Genomic DNA, 22,962 nt, shown 5'->3' with positions numbered 1-22,962 from the left:
TTCTAGTGGTCCTCTCTTGCTAAGAGAAAACATGGAAAATGAGAAATGACAGCTTGCTCTGCTGCAGCTCTCCTTGAAGCCACAATTTATAGACATCATCTCCCCATACTAAGATGTATCAAGTCAAAACAGTAGTCACACATTCTCCATGTAAAGCAAGATAAATTTGTTAAAATAGTTATTAAGACTTTGTTTTTAACAATACAATATGATCAGACCTAGCGATGGTACCCACGTTATTTATTGATAGATCCATCAACTGCATTTCCACCCTTTAAACTCAGTACATACAAATATGAATCTAGATTTGTATTGTCTATGAAAATACCAGTGAAGCTCACCAGAGCCTCAACATAAAGTTATGAATGTGCAGCATTTGCATAAAAAATAAATGCAGTCTCATTGTGGCATATGTAATAATTGCATATTTCTGATCATGCACTTTTGTCCTGGCATTACACCTCCTTGAAATTCACGCTAAGTGAAATCGTTCAACAACTGTTATGATACCTTAAAACAAACATGTTAGTACTCCCTGTAAAGACAAACACAATTTATTGTAGATGCCAAATCTTTATTACTTTTCTAGCTAATGGCAGAAAGACTTGAAGAGTGAATCTAAATGTGCTCATACTGGAAACGGAGAGTGTATAAAGTGTGACAGTCCACTCTAAAGCACGTCAGAATTACCATGAGATATTGGAAGTGATAGGCCACAAGGTTTCACCCAGATAGGCAGAAAGGAAATGGCCCCAAATAGATTTTGGCTCCCAAGTGATTTGCCTCACTCTCAATATTTGTTTCCTGACTAGGACAAAGGGCAAGTATGTTTCTCCAAAGGAGAGAAATTGGCATTCCTTAATTAACACTAACAACTCTCTCTCTCTCTGTTTTTACCAAAGGCAGCAGGAATTATTAAGAAATTCTATGCTACTATTTACTTGTACATAGGCAAATGATTCTTAACTCGCACTGTACAACAAAATCTTTTGGAGTCGTAGTAAATTATACCAATTCTCAGCAGTCACCTTTCCCCCTTAAATCCCCGGAGATGGATTGCCAGCAAAAGTAATTCTTTTTGCATAAGACTTCCAGGTAGTTCTAAGGGGCAGCCAGGGTTGAGAACTTCTGCTTTATCATGGTTTTCTGGAACAAACACACTCCTACACACATACAATTTTTATCTCCTAGTTATAAAGATTAATCAATCCAATGTACATCAAATGTAAACTTTCTCTTTATATAAGAATATGATCAACCTCATATTCTTAATTAATGGGTTAAATAGTGTTTAAATTGAGTATAACTTAAAAGAGATAGGTTTTATGTGATATGATTCTATGTAATGCAAAAAATAATAATATTCTCTTTTATATGCCCATATTCAAGATATTCTAGAAGAAAGAACAAGACTTTTTCCATCTCATTGGTCTATATAAATGTAGATCCTATTCTGTTGGTGTCTTAGTGCCAGCTTCTATAACAGAATGTCAGAGACTGGGTGGCTTAAACACAGAAATTTATTTCTCACGTTTCTGAAGACTGGGACGTCCAAGATCAAGGTGCCGGCAGATCCAGTGCCTGGTGAGAATGCTCTTCCTGGTTTGCAGTTGGCTGACTTGTAGTTGTGTCCTCACATGGTGGAGAACATAGAAAAAGAGAGAGAGAGCTCTAGGGTCTCCTCTTCTAAGGGCACTTATCTTATTCATGAGGGCTCCATCCTCATGACCTAATTACCTCGCAAAGATCCCACTTCCTAATGCCATCACCTTGTTAGCTAGGATTTTAACACAAGGAGTTTGAAGGAGACACAAACACTCAGTCCATGACAGTGAACTAAGAGAATTTGAAATTCTGAAAATAGATAAGGCAGTGCTTTTCTGTAGAAAAACAGGATAATCATACATTCACTCTTCAGCTGTAATATTAACTGATTCTTCAATTAAGAACAAATTTTTAATCAAAGGAATTACTTGAAGCTATAGAAAAGGTGTGTTTTAATGGTTTAAACTATTATATTTATGTTTAACATTGTATATAACATTATATATTTACATTTAAACTGTTTATATATTATAAACTCATTAATAACTCATTATATACCAAAAATTATTATAATATTATAATATTTTATATTATAGATTATTATATAAAATGTTCAAATTAATGTCTAATATTGATTAAGTCAATAAATAAAAATGTAAATGTTGGTAATAGAATATTTTAAATATATCAGTATTCTTAAAATAAGTAATCAAAGCCTGTGTTCAACATAAAATTAACATAATGTAATGCAGCCTCAGTTTATTTAACTAGGTTTAGTAATTGTCCAAAAAGTAATTCTCGAATTAGAAAAATTATGCTTAACATATATACGAAATATTGTATTCCTGTTTACAGTAATGTTTTAGCAACTTTGATTTTTAAAATCATTCCAATAAACTCCTTAAAATCTCTTTATAATATCATTTCACATTAGAATTTTAAGTAATTGTTATTTGTGGTACATCTACTTCTACTTATGACACTATCTTCAATTTAATGACTTATTTCTAAATATTTTTGGGACAAAAACTTTGTTATTTTATCCTCTATTAGAAGAATAGTAACTGTTTCTACACAGTAACTGTTATTTTCACTGTGTTTCCTATGGCAACAAGCCTCGTTACTACATGTGTATGGTTTATTTTTGGCACATGCATAATTACTTCTAAAACAAGTATAAGTATACTCTTAAAAAATAGCTTTTTAAATTTGAAGTTGTAAATCTTGGTAGCTCTAAATCATAGAACGTAAAATCCTTAAAGCTTCCACTTTCCATTCTTGAATTTAAATAATATTAGGAATCCCAACAGGAAGAATCTCACAACAGAATTCATTGACTGGAATAAAGCAGTCAGATAGTTAATACATTCACCCCCTAACTTTCTCCCCTTGACTCTTGGCGACAGAAAAGGGTTTTCTTATGAGAGCCAGAACACCGTAGTCTCTTTAATGCTGAAAGCAGTAAGTGCTTCCAAAGTATGTTTTCCTCTTGGTTGTAACCACCTGACTCTTCGTTGGCTTCCAGAGTTATTCACCTTGGTGTTTGCTCAGTGTAATCATTGTACAACTACACAATGCCTCCTACCAGTCTCGACATTAAGGTGATGTGAATTTGCTCCTCTTCTCCTAATCTTCCAACATGGTGAGAGTCCTCAGTTAATGGAGTCCTTGTGAATACCAAGGACAGAGTTGTGATATTATCACAAATTCTTATCCTATCTTAGGTAAGTGAAGGTTTATTCTTAGTTTGGTGATAGAATAACGCTAATTTTCAAACTGAAAAATCATGGAGACAAAATTTTCCTTTGCTAGTTTTGACAACTTTTTATAAAATAACTTTGTTGTATGATTATACCAAAACTTTCCTCCTGTATTCTGCTTTGTTAAATATACATCCCAAGCCGCTAAAATTTAGTAGTAACAAAGAACTAAGACACATAAACTGAGAAAAACTGTGTTCACTCTTTAATGCTGAATATGTTTATAACAAGATTGTAACAAGACTGAAAAGTATGGAGGAGATAGTGCTGTCTTTGTCAGGAGAGTGAGAGACAGAGAGGGAGAGAGATAAGCTTTCAAAAATGAGTGGACTTTGATAAGCAAAGAGGAAGCACGAAGACGTACTTGAAAAGAAACAATGGGCATGAAATGGTGAGCTGGTTGTATAAAGATATGTGGCATAAATACAAATTCTTAATGTTGGATTGGCCCAAGGCTTGTTCCTTATCCCTATGTTCTATGCAAACTTAATCCCTTGCTGTTCTATCTAGTCTTGGTGCGTTAAATACATCTCTATGCCCAGGATTCCCAGACTTCTTAACTCCAGACTTAATTATCCAATGGTCTGCTCTGCAAAAGTCTAAGCAACATCTCAAATGTAACGTGCTCCCCTCACATTCTTTCCCATCACAGTAGATGGAAATTCCATCCTTTCATTTGCTCAGCCTAAAATCTTTTGTATCATTATTGGCATTTTTTTTCTTTTTCTCAAACCCCACAACAAATCTTTCATAATATCCTTAGACCTGTCTCTTTCCCATATACTTCTCTACCTCCTCAACATCCTGCTACTACCCCTTCAATTTTCTCCAACAATGTTCCTTCTCTTAGGGAATCCCAAGGAAATTTTCAACTTCCTTTAAGAAAAATAAGCATAAAAATGGCCCTGTGAACTTAGAATTTAAATATTGGTCTCAGGCTGAACTTCATTCTGTCACTTTCCTAAAATTAGAAAGATAGAATAAAATTCACAATTGAGTTCAGAATTCTTTTGGAAATGTGCTACCTAAAACTGCTTGATGGTTATCACTTGATTCATCCACTGAGTCATCAGATGGGAAAAATTGAATAAATAGTGAAGACTAGCTAGACTTTTAGGATGATATAAAGTAATCAGTCCTCCATAATATTCACAAATGGCTATATATGGAAATAACACTTGATAAATAGCTTAAAAGGTATTCATGACACTTTCCCCCAATATCATATTGGAATATATATATATATATATATATATATATACACATATATATATATACACTTACATTCTAGTAAACAAGAAAAAAATGAGTCTAGTGACAACAATAGGAATAGCATTCCAAGTTTGAAGTTTTGTCAATTGATTAAAATTTAATATAGGAGTTCTAGAAAGAAGCACATCGTATGAATCAGCATGGAAAATCACCATTTAGATAAATTTAAGCATATACATGAACAAATAGAACATACCCTAGAAAATAAGCACCCAAAAAGAGTATTAACTAGTACTATCAATTAAGCAATAATCACTGGTTCTAAACCTGTTCCTTTAAGGCTAAGCAAATCAATTGCTTCTACATAAAGCAAATAGGATTCTAATATCAAAACTGGCTAAACTTCAGAGATCCTTGCACCACTGGAACGAAAATATTATCCCCTGACTCATGACTTTATGTTCTTCCTCATGTGGGGACTACACAGTCTTCTTTTAGGAGATGGTGATGACTATCCCATTTACCCAGAAATATCCAATCAATCTCAGAATCTAAGAGGGATGATTCAATACTGCAAGAGACTGAGGCATATACTCAGCTTCATTATTAATGTTTGTATATGTCCTTTTTATAACATCTACCTAACAAACACTTTATGAGGTCTAATATGAACAAATGCTCCCTTGGTCTTCTGGAAGAACAAAGGAATTCAGCTTTTGAACCATGAGGGAAACAGTCCTATTATGTCTTACTGACAGCTCTCTCTACAGTTGAACTACAAGGAATATCACTGGATTCACATATTAGCCTCTCAAAAAAGAATAAAATACTTAGATATCTAAATATCTTTTGTCATTTTAATATAATGAAAAATATCATGGAAAATAGACAATTTAGTTATCATCCCCATATCTGGTTCTTCAAGCTTTTCATATTAGGTTGGGGATCTTTGCTCTTGACATGCTTGGCTCCTGGTTTAGCAGTGGATGACAAAACTCTGGAAGAAATCCTCTTCTTACAGTGCTCAAATGTAAGATCTCTGGAGTTTTACATGCTGCTATGCAGCTGGTCTCTGACTAAATGCCACAGAAGCAATCATTCAGCAGAAAAATAAGAAGACCTAGTACTTGCTGAAACTCAAATAATTATCATTGTGATAAGTGATGATTAAAACAACAAAGTAGGGCTGAATATATCATGTAGGTAAATAGTTGATTTCATGACCCCTGTAGAAAATGACTAAAAGGAGACTCTCAGAATTGAGAACTGAACTGAATAGAATAACTTCTAGATTGATTTAAAATCTTTTCCATATTATGCAGGGCATGCAAGCTAGTTTCCAATAACATAATTTTTGTGATAAATATGATCACGTTATTTGTTTGTGGTTTCTAATGGCTCTATTAACATTGCTTTGCTTATAATTTACAAGTTAAACAATAAAAATGTAACACTTAATTAATGACCCATTTAAAGATTTAAAGCATTTAAAGATATTTTATTGATTAATTTATACACTGAAAGGTTTACTGCAGAGTAGCCTCAGTGTGTATGTGTGAGAGACTGGCCCTGAGCTAACATCTGTTGCCAATCTTCCTCTTTTTGCTTGAGGAAGATTGTCGTTGAGCTAACGTCTGTGCCAATCTTCCTCTGTTTTATGTGGGATGCCACCACAGCATGGCTTGCTGAGCGGTGCTAGGTCTGAGTCTGGGATCAAATGCTGAGAACTCTGAGCCGCCAAAGCAGAGAGTGCAAACTTAAGCACTATGCCATGAGGTCAACACCCAGAGTAGCCTTTTTTAATCTCAATAATATTGATGTTATGACTTTTTTCTACTAATTCCAGTTCTCCACAGATAACTTAAAAATTAAAAAAGAAAAATAGTGTTTTTGTTTCTCATCTATCTTTTAAAGTCAAATGCAATTCTCTTAGAGGCTACCCCTTAAATAAACAACATAACTTTCCCTCCATGTGAAACATTTAATCTAAAATTCAAAGTTCTAAAGTTTTTCTTCTCCTTCTCCTCCTGTTCAAGTTGGCATTGTAACATCAGGTAAATGTGGCTGGTCTTTGGAAAGCCAGCAACTTTCCAAATTTACGTCACCTGAGATAAACACAAAGTCGTATCTAATTCTTACCTTTCCTCACCTCACTGCACAAACACTGAGAGACTCTCCATCCTCAACTTAATTTCACCTTCCATTCTGCATCTCCTAGCAGCACACTCTAGCACAATCACTATACCTCTTTTTTGTTAATGACAATCTGCCAGCTCACTCTCCCAGTTATTTATGTGTGCTATTCATGGCAGCACATGAAAATATGGTCACTTTTGCCTCTTCTCAGAGGAACACCAGAAACAGAGTAGTGCTTCCTTGGAATGATGAGTTGCCCCTCTGACATAGCTATGTGCCACACAGCCATAGCTACTCTATTAATGCCATGTCATTAGGGTGTGAGGAAGGCCTGGGAGGCTGCCATAACCAAGAATTCCAGAGAGGTACAAGCCACTTCTATCTCTGAATCTTCAAACTTCCTGGAGGGTTTTCTAATATCCTGTGGACTTTAATCTCATGATTGGGGCAGGAATTGCATGCCTCTTGCACAGTGATCCTTGTGAGGATCTTTTCTGCTGTTCTCCCAATTCTTTCTGGTCTCAAAGCTTAGCAGCTCTTTAAACAGTATGTGTATGTGTTTGTGGATTTTTTTAACCTATCTTTTTGTGTGCATATGTGTGTGTGTGCTTGTGTGTGTGTGTGAGTGATTGGGGGTGATAGAGAATGGGAAGTAAAATTACCAGATTCTGCTTCTTCCTACATATTAATTTATAGCCTATATTTTACCTAGATCACAGCCAGATTTTTAAAAATTTATTTACTTTAAAAGCAAAACAAATGTTACCCTTTTCTCTATTTCCAACTGACAGTTAGACCCTGACAAATTTAAATGGGTTACTCACATCTCTTCTTCTGTACTGGAGAATGACTTTAGTCAATGTTTTGAGGAAACTATAACCCCTTTAAATATATAACAGGCAATATCTTTATCACGTCCACCTACACACACTGCCTCTGGTGTCATGCTTTCTGTGATCAAAGTACCACGAGTACATATCTTTTCACCCAACTTCCTGTGTGTCTGTGTTTCAGTCCCCTCATATAGTTATAGTAATTAGTCTATAGGTGTATGTTTGTGTGTTGTGTGTAGAACTATTTTGAGGTTGCCTAAACACAGGCACACTGACATGCACACACCATGGACTTGAGCAGTGGCACCTAAATCTTTTGTTTTAATGACATCCTTTGAAATTTTAACATCATTATAGGAATTAAGTATTATTGAGGGAATTAATGCACAAGGAGCCCAAAATTACTACAATTTAATCGATAACTAATTATGGCAGTGTCTTTCAGCTTTTATAAATATTTCTACAGATACTATGGTCTTTATTCAGTCACTTCAGTCCCAAGTCACTACTTGACTTAAATGGTTTACTGTCCCATCATACACTCCCATGTGTGCTCATAGGCAATTTTTATTTTTTGAAGATGATTAGCCCTGAGCTAACTGCTACCAATCCTCCTCTTTTTTTCTGAGGAAGACTGGCCCTGAGCTAACATCTGTGCCCATCTTCCTCTACTTTATATGGGGGACGGCTACCACAGCATGGCTTGCCAAGTGGTGCCATGTCCGAACCCGGGATCGGAAGCGGCAAACCCCAGGCCACCAAAGCAGAACGTGAGCACTTAACCGCTGCACCACTGGGTGGGCCTCGACACAAGCATATCTTGACTTCCTTGATTTAGTCTGCTGTTTGCCAGACATAATTATAATAGTTACAATCTGTTGGTCACCTGGGAAATGTTTTGAAATAGGAATGAACTTTAGCATACCAATTGAGAATATTTACAATATGCAAAATACTTCTTAATTTTCTACTTCATCTAGAGCAGTGAGATATCACAAATCACTACAGATAAAAAATTAGGAAACTGACCTGTATAATTGTCAGAGCTTTTGTTTTTACTTTTGTTTCTTGTTGTTTGTGAAGAAAGACCATTATCCAAAAAAAAGGTCTATTATCACGTCACATTTACTACACCAACAAAAGTACAAATATACCTAAGAATAAAGGACAGCTTAGTGAATTAAATGTATAGCTTCAAAAATAGTATTACAAAAATGTACTACTGTCTGGTTTTTTCTCATTTGGGAGAGGACTAATATAAGTTTATGTATAAAAGATCATTTTGTTGTTAAATCTTAGGACATGCATATAGGCCACCTGATTTTTAAATGTTTTAATAGAAAAAAGGAATAAATACAATTTTAAAAATCTGTAAGTATGAATAACAATACAAAGTTCAGAGTAATTGGACAAATAGAATTTTAGTAAAAGTTGAATGGGTTATTTAAAAGTCTAGAAGTTATTTTCACCATTTTTCCTGCATTGCATTACACAGAAAAATTATGATAGTATTCTGCTCTCCATTCCAAAGCCATACTTTAACTGGAAAACTGTGTCCCTTCTAACCACATAGGTGACCCATGAAGATTTAATATATGTATAGTAAAATAAGGAAGAAAGACGTGATTGTAGAAATACTATAAAGGCTATTGAAAAAGAAGGAAAAGTAAAAGCAGTGAACCCTCAAGGTTTATAACCCATGTCACACTCAGGTAGCATACATTTATACCCAACAAGTCAATCTAGATCCAACACCTACATTGACAATAATTAGATTTATCAAGAACTTAAAATGTTATTTATGTCTGTGGATACTATTGTGTCTTGTCTGTTTTTTGTTTTAAATAATGAAGGTAGAGCTCTTATTAGAATGTGAGAATAGAAGCTTCCATTCATAGTCTGTTAATGTAAGAGATAATTCAGCCTTCATTTGTTAACACACAGAGCTATACTAGGGTGCTGCTGTTTACATTTATGAATAATAGTTCATGAACAATGGTATTTTAAATGGTCTATTTAGACAGCTTCCTAGCCAGCCAATGAAGACACTGGTACTATTTGAGTTTTGAGAATAGGTAGCAAGCAAAAGTTAACAGCATATCTCAGTAATTGAAGTAAAATCTAGGGGTAATCTAGGTTGAAAATTTGAAAAAAGAAGTTGAAAAAATATATAAATGAAAACAAGACAAAAATGTTACAAAGAAAATAGTGCAAAGTAATAAACACTTTAATAGAGGTTTTTATTTTGGTCACTATTTCTAAGACCTTTACATGGAATCCTTCTGTCATAATGAACTTTAGCTTAGGTTACATTATTATCCACATTTACAAGGTCATCCTGGTAGTCAGTGGCGTTGTCAGGACTTCAAATAAAGAGCTTGGTGTCAAAGATGATGCTCTAAACTACAACATTAAATTGCTTCTTCGGGTCATGTTTCTAGGATTATTTGTGAAATACCCAAATAGCTAAGCAATCCAATGTATGTTAAGTAGAGTGAATGCAAATTTCTGTTCTTTTTAAGCTCTGTGAAAAATAAATTTGTAAGTGTTAATTATTAGGCCAGCATTTATTATGTAGCACTGGAAACTGAAATACTTTGAAAAATAGATTTTCTAGGTCATATATTTTGCGTGTTAAATTGTTTTAACAGGATATCCTTAAGGATATTTCATTAGATAAGATTTGCCAAAACTGGTAATTTATTCCAATCTAAATAAACATGATGCACCCTGTAGGTGCTGTTATCACTCAATGCATATATTATGTGTGATCCATAATTTTAACATATTCTTAAATTCTGAGTATGCTAAAAATGTGCAAATCAGTGTGAGTAATGAAGAATAATTGTCAGTAGGAAAGTTTCATAGGTGAAAATGTATATGTTTTATTCTCTAAGGCTCCATGATTACCTGAGTATCTGAAAAGGTAGGTAATTGCTTACTTACAAGGAGTAAGACCATAAGGCCATGAAGTTTACAATATTTTAATTTATATTATTATATTATTACTGCATCAAAAGGCCAAAAATACACTTTGAAGTGTCTTCGAAAGTGTATTCACTTCAGAATCGTTTAATGTGGAAGAAGAATGGCATACTGCTACGTGCAGAAACATCATTCTCCAACAAGGGAAATAAAGTGCCAAGTCTCCTTCTCAGTAATCTCCACCCATGATAATACTCTTCGCCTTTCACTCACCCTGAGCGTTGATCCTAAATTTACTCATCATCAGTTTCACCTAACCCATATTCAGCAGGATTTCTGTGACCAGCAAGATGACATCCTTCAGGAATTTTGCTCAAAAGAGAACAGAAGAGGAATAGGGTAAGTGACCTCTGAATTCTTTATTTAGTCATAAATCATTTCCACTCACTCTTTTTGAACCAACTTGATATTTCCTTAACAAGATCAATAACAACAACAAAGCAACAATAGCAACCAGATCCTTGCTTTATCTATAATTTCCCCTTTCTTTTTTACCTTTATGAAAAACCATCCTCATTGTAAGGACCTTTGCTCCAAACCATGAAACTGTAAACAAACTCTTAACAGATTGCTCCTGTTTAAGCAAAACAGGCTTAGAGGAATTGATAACCAGAAGCTATTGGGTGTCTCTACATACAAGAGAAGATTCCAAGCTTCAAGAAATGTCAGCCTTGTATATGATTTATATAAAACATAAATGCTTAGATTTTAGGCTAATGTTTTGCGGTGAGACAAGACATGTCATGAATATATGTATATATATTCACACATGAATATGTATATACACACACACACACACACACAAACAAATATTCACGCCATGAACATATCTTCTGAGTAAATATTCAAACTTAGAATGTGTTATACACATAGAATTGTGTTATACACAATCCCTAAACTCTTGTTTTATTAGAAATATAAATGTTTTTTGATTTAGAACATCAACATTTCTTACCTCTGCCAAATTGTAAATGTAATTTCTCTGAGATTGCTGTTCTGTTGATGTCACCATCTATGTGATTTGACATAGGGTTATATGTCATATTATACACACATAGGTATGTGATTTGCAAAAGGTAGTCGGTTAACTAATATCAGTAAATGGAAAACCTCAGGAAGACAGATAATGAGTCACAGTACCTTTGTTTTAAGAATTAGAATGTGCCAAGAAGTGTTTCCCTATTCCATCAGCAAACATACAGTCTGGTGATACTGGTACTCTTGGTAACCAAAGGTGCTACAGTGGTGTCTTGTTAGAAATTATAAAACACCTTAAAAATGCAAAGTGCTGATACTAGTTATGAATTTAACTTTTATATGGAATATTTATTTGTGATTTGTTAATGAGAATTTTAGAAAAACTTCTAAGTTTTTCTACATTCATTGAATTAGAACATTAACAAAGCACCAAAAGATAATTCAAGGGAAAATATATAGAACAAGTCTATAAATAGGTCATTTCTTTCTGGGTGCACGCTTAGTATTACACACAAGATAAGGGACAATGCTTTGTTTTCACCTAAAGGCATTTTCATGCAGTGACTTTGAATTAATCATTCTCTGCAGTGACAATCTTTTTTCACTATACATGCAGCTAATTCTTAGAGAATTCCCATGGACCCAAATTACTTTAGGTTACCAAAAGGGAACAAGTTCAGTTATATACACTTTTGGAGAGGTTTAAGGTTTTGAGACAAATATTTATCCAAAATAACCTCCTTATTACATATGATTAGCTGCGAAGTTTTATTATCTTAATTTTGGAAAAGTTTATGACTGAATATTTCTCTTTAAACTGCAATGACTCCATGGGAGATCCCCTCTGATTTTCTGCCAACAGTATAGTTTATTAGATATCAACTCATACCTTGCTCGAAAGCTCATGCAAACATAAGCATAATTCTAGAATGAAGTCAAGAATAGGTGTTAAAGAAAGTAGACCTAAGTTTTAGGAAAAAAAACACCCCAATAATGTCTCACTGACTAGAACACTGTAAAAGCAATAAAGAAACATTTTGCTTAATACACAGTTTTGTCCAAAATTTGCTCTGCTTCAAGAAAGGAAACAATCAAGTGTGAAGGTTTTGTGAAAAACAAAGAGCTCTACAGAAGTATGGGAAGACAGAAACTTATGAATTCAGTAAAGAAAACAGTAAAAGACAGATGTTGATAATGCATAAAATATTCTATATTATAGGAGAACACAGGCTTCTTTGCTAAATAACAGCAGAGTAAGATAAAGGGGAATGAGCTGAAAAAAGATAAAGAACATTAAAGAAAAATAAAAGAAAATGTTGCTTCATACAATGTGTAGGGAAGTTTGTAGAATTCATAGCAAGTTCCTGGCATATGTGGACAGACAGGAAATTTGTATGTACATAAAAGAACTGGCACAAAATTATGAATAATAAGGCAATAATCTTTCAACTACTATAGTCTGTGATAAACCCCTACCTTAAAGTTACTCCCAGGGAGGCTACTTAAATCTCTCACCCCACTTCTCAGAGAAATGTAAATAACAGCATTTGCATTCTCGCAAGCCATGTTTGGATTAGAATCAACTGTTCTGACTCCGTGATCAGCCATGTGAAGAGATACTGAGTGTATTTATCAGTTTATAAGTATAAAGACTTAAAAGGAGTGGGTTTCAAGTCCAAACATTTGTGAGCTCGACACTAGAATGTTAGAAGCAGAGGCAATCGAGGCTTGAAAGAATAATAGAGACAAATAAAATTAAACACTGCCTTAAAACAGGAGGCGATAGACTTATAAACTCACTAGCCCCATGTATTAGTTTCTTATTGGTGCTGTAACAAATTAAATTCCTACAAACTTAGTGGATTAAAACCTCACAAATGTATTCTCTTACTGTTCTGAAGGTCAGTAGTACAAAACTTGTTTCGCTGGTATAAAACCTGTGTCAGCGAGCGGGGTTTCTTCTGAAGCCTCTGAGGAAAGAAGCTGTTTTCGTGCCTTTTTCAGCCTTTGGCAGCTGCCCCTACTCCTTGACTGTGGCCCCTTCCTCCATCTTCAAAGTGCATCCGTCCCATTGCTGGTTTGGTCATCACATCCCCTTCGTCTTGGACTCTGAGCTTCCTGCATCCATCCTCTACGGACCCTGTGATTACAGCAGGTCCACTGAGGTAATAGATAATCTGCCCATTTCAGATTTAATCACACTTGCAAAGTCTCTTTCATGTCACCTAAGATAATATTCACAGGCACAAGGGATTATAACGTGGACATATTCTGGGGCCATTTTTTGACCTACAACACCCCAAGCTGTAGAACACACACATACATACTAGCAAATTCACAAGTTTACATTTTTAAATAACTTAATGCAAATTGTTCAGAATTTAGTTATGTTACATTACTAGGCCACAGCCTTGAACCTGGCTCTTTGAGGAAAAATGCGCATATATTTTCAAAATTTCAAGGTCAGAAAATGGTATTAATTATAAAACTCAGATATCTATACGTTTTAGGAGGAAATTTTGGTGACCTAACGTAATTCTCCAGGATACTTTTTATACTGCCTAACCTTGCAAAAGGAGGGGGGAGCTTTTATTTATGTCTTTTCATTTTCTCAATGAATTCCAAGTTTAAGGGGTCAGAAATTACCGGAATAAAGTCAAGCACCACAAGTGAAAATAGGCACGTTTTTCCTCTATTTGTTGCTAATGAATTCCTAAAAGCTCTTAGAGAACAAACTAAAGAGAAATCCATAGAGAAAACACTTCAGAGAATTTATCTAGCATATCAATAGAATAGTTGATGAGGTCAAATTTTGGTTCACCATGAAAACACAGAAAGGACACTAACAATTCTCTCACTGCTACTGTGGTCTTTTCACATATCTTAATAGAGATGAATCAAGTTTGAATTAATTATCTAAGTTCTTTAGAAAAATGCTGTACTCGTAATTTAATAGTATAAGTTTGATGAGCTCCTGAAAGAAGGAAGAAGCATGCAAATAAAACAAACACCTAAACTTTTTTTGTGTAGCTACTTTGATATCCATTATCCATTGACACTATAGAGTGACATAACAATAACAACAACAACAGAAACAATCTCTCATAAGACCACAGTGGCATAAACAATAAATTGTTTATTTGTCGGGGTGGTTGGCTGGGTCCACATCTTGGCTGGGGTTGTTCACATGTCTAGTTGTCAGTGGCTCTAAGCTGGCATTGGCTGGGACAACTTGGGCAACTTGACCCTGGTGCTTCCATTCCTTACCCTCCCTCCGACTAGCCTGAGCGTGTCCTCAAGGTGACGGCAGAAGAACATGAGAGCAAGCTGGAACACGCAAGTACTCTCCCAAGCCTTTTCTGGGATTGAGTTGCTAATATTCAGTTTCCGAAGCAAATCTCAAAGCTAAGCCTGGAGTCAGAGCGAGAGAGCACAATGAAGTCATGGGCCATTAAGTCAACCAATATAGGACATTTCAAATCGAGAATATTTGATGATACAAATCTGAATACTTTAATAAATTCATGCAAATACAAATTTTAAAAGCAAACATTCACACAACAGTTTCATAGTCACAAGTATAAAGCTACGTAGTTGCTTTCTGCTATACAATCTACATAGAATTCTGTGATATTTGACTACCATTTCATGAGACGTAATATGGTAAGATAAATTTTTCCTCCAACTCAGTTTAGCAAAGCATGACCCTCATATTGAATCTAATAACATATTTTCAAATTTAAAAATGCTCTAATATTGTGGGGCTGGACCAGCGGTGCAGCAGTTAAGTTCACACGTTCTGCTTTGGCAGCCCAGGGTGAGCAGGCTAGGATCCCGGGTGCAGACCTAAGCACTACTTGTCAAGCCGTGCTGTGGTGGGCATTCCAGATATAAAGTAGAGGAAGATGGGCACGGATGTTAGCTCAAGAGGCCTGTCTTCCTCAGCAAAAAGAGGAGGATTGGTGGCATATGTTAGCTCAGTGCTAATTTTCCTCAAAAAATATGCTTTAATTTTGTTTGTCCATATTATAAAATGTCATGTGAATATGGAGGATATTAACAAACCAAATAAACAAAATAAGACTTTTTGCTTGTTTACTTTGAAAAGAAAATAAATTTAACAAAATATTCATTATTCATTTTCAGAGAGTATTCTTGATTATTCTTATTTTGCAAATGGTTAAGGTTGTTGTAGTTGGTATGTTTAAATAAAATATTTTTCAAGGTGTCAGGATTGCATATGGTGGAAATTTCATAATATCGTTTTCTGAAGTATTGCAGTTCCTATGAATACCTTATTTCTTTCTGAAAATCTGAGATGTTTTCTAGTACTTCTCAAAATGAGAGCAATATGACCATGCACTGTACTTAGCCCATTACAGGCAGTATCTCATTGTATAGAAATATGTGATAATTTCTGCTTTCTACTCTTATTCTTTCATTCACTAAACATACATTCATTGTGTGCCTGTTCAAAATCCTGCACACACAGCAAAGAGCAAAACAAAGGCCCTGCTCCTATAGAGTTTATTTTATAGGCACCTTTCCACCTTTAGGCCTATTTACTTTGTCTATCTCTATTTCTGTAATAGTTCTGAATGATGGTCCTGTGTGTGTTTACCTATTGCGTGTGTGCATATGTGCACGAGTGTGTGTGTGTTTAAAATGTTTACCTCTCTTTCCAAAGCCCGGCCTTAGTTCAAAATACATACTTTTGAAGTTGGTTTAATTAACTAAAATTATTTGATTTGTGTCATAAATTTTAATTTTTATTGAGATACTATGCGTTGTTATGTCTGGCAAATTTCAGAAGATAAATATTTCAAGTTCATGAACATGTACGATTGTGTGTGCGCACGCACGTGTGTATTTAGTGCGTTTCTCATTTGAATGTTACCTGAGTCAGGCTCCCTTTGCTAGGTAGGAAAAAGTGAAAACAATTTTACTTTTCTTATGAAAAGCTTCAGTTTAAAATTAATATATTAGAATTATTACATATTTTCTTCAGGTAATATATTTTTGACCTCCTTTATATTAAAAGTCAGAATGACTAGCTTTGTCGCATCTTTGCAGCCTAAGCTTAACTTCTCCACTGACAATTGCTTTATTTCATCATGAAATTATTTGCAAAGAATAACAGGAATGCGGTAGCACTGGGTATACCGTGTTTATCACCACACTAACCAATTTTCCATCTTTGTCAAAAAGGTGAATAAAAATATGTCAGTGTTGCTTAAAAGCCACTTGTATCTGAGAGAATCTGTGCATCTTTCAGTAGAGTGATAGCAGTCACGAGCTTTATACAAATGACATTAAAGTCCTTTTTGGTCTCTTTTACTTTCTGAGACTATGTTGCTGAAATCTATACCTCCACTGTTTGGAAGCCGACCTTCCTGTCTACGGGATGCAGGGTGAGGGAAAAATTGCTATTGTTCTTTATCAATGAAATAAGCTGCCTTTTAGTTTCTTAAACCAAGGCTCTGACGCTAGCTTTCAAGGTTGGTTTATTGTTTTGTTTAGTTTTTTAATAATTTTTTAAACAGGCTTGAGTTTAAGAAGAATTTCTCTTGTGTTTTTTTCTAAAAGCTATTCTTAGCATGAATACTGATTTCGCAGAAGTCCCATATTATGTTGTATTTATCGAATAAGGTTGAATAATCCTTTGCAATCAAGATGATTGTATTGTGATAGAAACATTCTACTTTCTAATGCCTTTGTAACAGGTTCTACTCAATTCTTCAGAAATAAATGAGGAATGCATAGGAAGGGTAAGAAGCTAAACTCTGATGTCTCCATCCTACAATTATCCCTCAAACTTCCCTAAAAGCCCTGAAAAGGACTTTATTTAAACATACAGGCTATAGCAACTTTAATTATCTGCAAAATAGAAATACTAAGAGAATTCATACCCATAAAGATGTTGGGAGATTGAATAAGAATCATCTCAATAAGCTTTGCAAAAGTTCCTCGAGTTTTTTTTTTTTTAAAAAAACTGTGCCATTTAAATTTGTGATGCTATTATGAAGGGATGAGCTTGGGGAGCTGGTAACTGTATTTAGAAGGGAGTCCTTGAATTCTTCTTTATCATCAGTCCAAACACTGGAACCATTTTTGAAAGTCATTTCTGCTTTATGCCAGAGAACTTTCAAATTGCGGGGTAGAAAAGCAATAGATATTAATTATATGTCTTTGGATATATTTTTTTTTTAAGATTTTTTTTATTTTTTTCTTTTTCTCCCCAAAGACCCCCAGTACATAGTTGTATATTCTTCGTTGTGGGTCCTTCTAGTTGTGGCATGTGGGACGCTGCCTCAGCGTGGTCTGACGAGCAGTGCCATGTCCGCGCCCAGGATTCGAACCAACGAAACACTGGGCCGCCTGCAGCGGAGCGCGCGAACTTAACCACTCGGCCACGGGGCCGGCCCCCATGTCTTTGGATATTTTTAATGAAAAAATATGTAAATATAATGAGCCAAAAGCCAGGTCATGGCCCACTACATTATCTGTCACCATAAAGAAGGAAGATCAAAAAAATTTCAGGTAAAAGTTTGACTTGCTATAAACTATATTTTAACTCAGGCCCTCATATAATCTATCATATTCCTTAGTACAAAAGGATAATAATAAACCAAGAGATCAATATCTTTAGACACAAAGTATAAGGATATTCTCCAAGTCTTTGTAGTGTTCTATGATTAGATCGATAGAGATCATATTTTGAAAGAGTGAAATATAAGGCTGATGAGAGTTTGCTGATAAAAATGAAAGTTAATTGTAACTCAAAAACAAGGGAGTGAGAGCTGTCAAAGTGTAAAAATAGAATCTCATAAGTAATAAAATAATACATCTCCCTAAGGTACTCATCGTGACATGTAGGACCAGTCAATCAAATCAACTTTGGCTTTCTAAACATATGAACAATTAAAATAAAGTTTTCAACTTAATTCAAGATTTTATTCCAAAAAAAAAAGCTCTGAAGGTTTTCACATTTTTAGGCGTTTAAGCAGCTTTTCGTATGCTATTTTAAATATGCCGCTATCGATTTTGGAAAAGTTCTTCCAATAACGAATCTAGCATACTCAGAGTTGCAAATTATTGTTTATGCCAAAATTTGCAAAGGGATAATGCTCTGAACAGTGCATTACATTGCTTCATGCTAAGTGAAAGTCACAGAGTGTCCAGCCTAGCATCATCTAGAAATACAACATTTGTTAACATAAGATTGATAGCAAAGAAAGAAATGAATACATATTCTCCCAGGGAATTAGGGCATCCGTAATACAGCCTGAGAGAAAGATAAACAGTTACAGAGTCTAACAATTTTTTTTGACAAGCATATGATGATGTATAAGAAAGTTTGTTGAGCTCAAAAAACCAATACCTCCTCAACAAAACCAAACAACACAGAAGAATGAATAGATTACCACTAGTCTAGATTTATCTGATTAATTTTCGAATTTTCAAAACCAATTTAACAATTTCATTGTCCTGTGTGAATACTCAAGCACACTTCATGTCAAATCCTAAGCATTCCTGTAAGACTTCCTGGACATCATCTGAATCGATTCTGAACTGCCTCATCTCTCAAGGTCATTCAACCTGTTGTTGAATCTGGAGAATCTATGAATCTGTGAAACTATAGGTTGATGCTGATCTGACCCTTTTGACCTTGATATCTAAGCTCAGCCACGTAGTTTCTGGACAGAGCATCTAGATAATGTTAACTCAGTTTACTCATTTGACAAATCTCACCATCTCAGAAACTTTGAGGGCTCACATTTCAATTCATGCAACACTGAAAACATCACATTTTGGCAACTAGGCATGCTGGTTAACAAGGTTCTGCCAAGCATTCTACACACTAGTCATTCTATGAAGTGATAAAAAAAATCACGAATTGTGGAAGATTAAATATATGTAGCAACACCTTCACTTGTGTGATTTCATCTGTGAAATTTAAGCAACTTACACTCTTTTGGGGATTTTTATAAATTCTTCATGAATTTTGGACAATACATAAAATATTATAATTCTAAGTGAAGTTGGACCGTAGATGTGTTTGTGATCTTCATGTTATAATAATCATATTGGTGGCTTTGGTTTTCTATGTCCTGGTGATGTTTTTATATTCTGTTCATTTAGACACAATACAAATCGTTCAGGTGCAAGCTTCTTTCAGTCACCTACTAGGGGCTTTTAAAAAGCTTGATGTTCCTTACATTGCCCAAATTCAATTCTCTTAAGGGGATTTCATCTTTGTGATAATAAATAGACGGTTCTTTCTAAGAATTACTTTTAGTCAGCTATAATTATCACTGTTTCCCTTCTTCTAGAATAGATATATAGGGGCTTGAATTTACTAATCTAAAGCAGAAGTAAACAGACTGTTTTCCAATTAAAATAGTACCATAGTGCTCACTGATATATACAAGAGTTTTATAAAGTACGATACTAGGTGTATATAGAAAAAGCAGTGTTTCTGACTTACAGGTAACTGCTTGTTTTTAAAAGCAGGTGAAGCATATTCTTTTAAGCCTAGTTTTTACTATGCAGTTTTTACCAAAAAAAAAACTTTTATAGAAATTCCCAGGTTATTAACCACATTGTTTCCTTAATCAGCCTAATTTCTGAAATTGCAATTTTAACGTGTTAGAAACTTATTCTCCCATACACATTCCCCCCACTTTCTCCCAATACTTATCCCTCTACTCATATCTCAATATTCACTTATATTGACATTTGGTAAACTTGTTTCAATGGGTATTATGGGTCTAATAAATCACTAAATATGGTTTTTAACATATTATTAAAACTAAGGGTACTATCTTTGGGCAACATCACCAAGCAGGTAAACATAATAATTCAAAAGAGATTTGAGAAACACCTGTCACAACACCCACATTTCCATAATTTCTAGTGGTGTAAATAGCCTCTCAGTGGAAACTGATACTGTAATGCTACTTCTCAGCAGTAGTTGTAGACTAATGACATGAGAAAGACATGGAGTATGCAGAAACTTTTTGAGTGCATTAAGCCACTTTGGAAGAAAACGGAAAAAGAACAAATAATAGAACTCTTCTACAAACTTGAAGATACCTTCCAAAGTATTCTGATATTTTCACTGCTTCTTTTACAGGTATTTTAAAATTATATTCAAGCTCTTATTGAGAAGCTGTATAATATAGCTAACAAATGTGTATTGAATCATGCCTCCTATTCTTAATATTAAAGGTGCATTTCCAAAAATACATTTCTAGCTTCCAAAGCTGCTGGCCTGAATATGCAATTAAAATCAATTTAGGCAAAAAAAAAATTTAAATGTTTGGTCATGAATGTTAACTAGACTTATTGTGGTTATCACTTCACAATATATACAAATATTGAATCATTATGTCATACAACTGAAACAAACATAATGTTATATGTTTATTATACCCCAATTAAAATAAGGTGTATAAAAAAACCAGTTTTTGGAACCAAATATTTACCTCATGAAATACTGTAATTTTGCCAGTGGAAAAACTGGTAACTTTGATCAGTACAGTTAATTTCAGGTTGAATGTTTGACTGTTCACTCTAAATTATGAGTTAATTTCAATACCATTGTCAGTTTCATAAAAACTCCATTTACTATTATATACTTCTCTAACTCTTTCTGCTTCATTTAACTTCATATCAACACATGCCTCATATTTGTTTGTTTGTGTTCTGTATCCCTCCATAAAACCAAAGTTCAAGAAAACAAGAAATTTGTTGATAATTACTGTGCTTTTCATGATGCCTAGGAAATAATATTTGAATAAATATATGAACTCCCAGGTTGAAGCAATTCATTCACAAGTCAGTACTTACTTAGAAGAATTACTTGACAATTATTTCATATTATATTATTTTTATACATAAACGATGTGTTTTTTATATAAAAGTTTCTTTTGTATGCAAAACTGTTATTCACTACTAACTTTGAAGATTCTTTCCTCTTTCCAACTTGTCAAAGACAATGTTGAAAGAATGAGCATGATCCACACAAGAACAGATGGCCAATGAGCACACACACCTGACCACCTGGAGTACGGTTCACTGCAGAAAACTTAAGGACGTAGGATCGGCAGCTGTTAACCCACTCTTGACCATGACAATCTGGCAAATCAGAAATTGAACTTTGAGAGAATGATCTCAAACACTGGGATTTATGCACTTTAAGTGTCATAATTGGGTTGCATCATCCTTTCTGGCTAATGAGAGCAAAGGTAAGGATGAAAGAGCAATATGGCCAGGTATGAACTTGGCTTTCCCCCATCCTGTTTGCTCAGCATGTGGTTGGCAATGGCACTACTCCTTCTGTGCTGTGATCAGTGCTTGTTGCCCTGTGGACATCCTGGCAAGGTAGTGGTAAAATTTGCCACTTGTCCTTACCTCCTGGCATAATTGGGGAAAAGTGTGGATGGAGACACCGACATTCGTTTCCTTGGAGCGTTGAAAGCAACTTATTCCTTTCCTTAGAGCCTAATCTACAGAACATAAATTTTTGACGAATTAATCCTTACTATTTGGTAAAATATAAAATCAATGATGTTACTACCTAGGACATAAAAAACGTAGGCTGTGGATGAGAGATGAAGTTTGAAATAGAGGGAGTCAGAAAACAGAATATGGAAATTTTTTTCAAATATTACAGTCTACGTATGAAAAGAATGTTACAGAATTTTTTTCCATACTTACAGAAATCCTAAAAATATGCGTTAAATTATAGTAATGTGTTGTGAGGATGAAAACGTTTTTCTAATTTACTAATAATGTAAAACATATTTTGATCAGCCATGCTAGAAGTATGAATTGCTTTTCTTTTCTTTACAGAAAATAATATTACATCTAATAATATTTAATCAAAATAGTAAAAATAATTAGAGGTATAGAAAACTAATAAATAATCCAAATATCTTGCTTTTATGGATTTTGCGAGGTTCGTGGTATTGATTACCTATTTAACACCTGTAATTTATCATCACATGTATACATCACCTCATTTTAAATAAATATTCTTATTTATATCTAATTTTGTGATTTACATTCTGTATTAATTTTTCTTGGAGTCCCCCAAAACCTGGAATTAGCCCCGTTAAGGAGTTTTTTAAAATATTAATTTTCGTTCATCTATAGCTAAAATTGTATTCAATTTGCATTTAAAAAACTTCTTTTTGTTAACATGTGAGTCAAATTTCCAAAAATGAGGCCAGATAGATACTTTCTATATTTTATTCAATAACTTTAATCTCTCTGTTCCCCAACAGAGTGCAATATCCCTTAATATACAGTCACCTTGAAATTGAACCTGTAGTTTCCTATTTCATCTGAGATAAGGAATAAGGCTGTCATATATATCACTTTCAACCTGCCTTAGCATAAAGGATAAAGGTTATATCCTCTTGGAAATGAAAATGTCAAATATCAAAGTTAGGTTCAATTATCTCTGAAAAGATATTTCTGTAAATGGGCAATATATAGTAGTGAAA

This window comes from Equus asinus, chromosome 18, assembly GCF_041296235.1.
Source record: "Equus asinus isolate D_3611 breed Donkey chromosome 18, EquAss-T2T_v2, whole genome shotgun sequence".
Lineage (NCBI taxonomy): Eukaryota > Metazoa > Chordata > Mammalia > Perissodactyla > Equidae > Equus > Equus asinus.
This window is presented reverse-complemented; position numbering follows the sequence as displayed.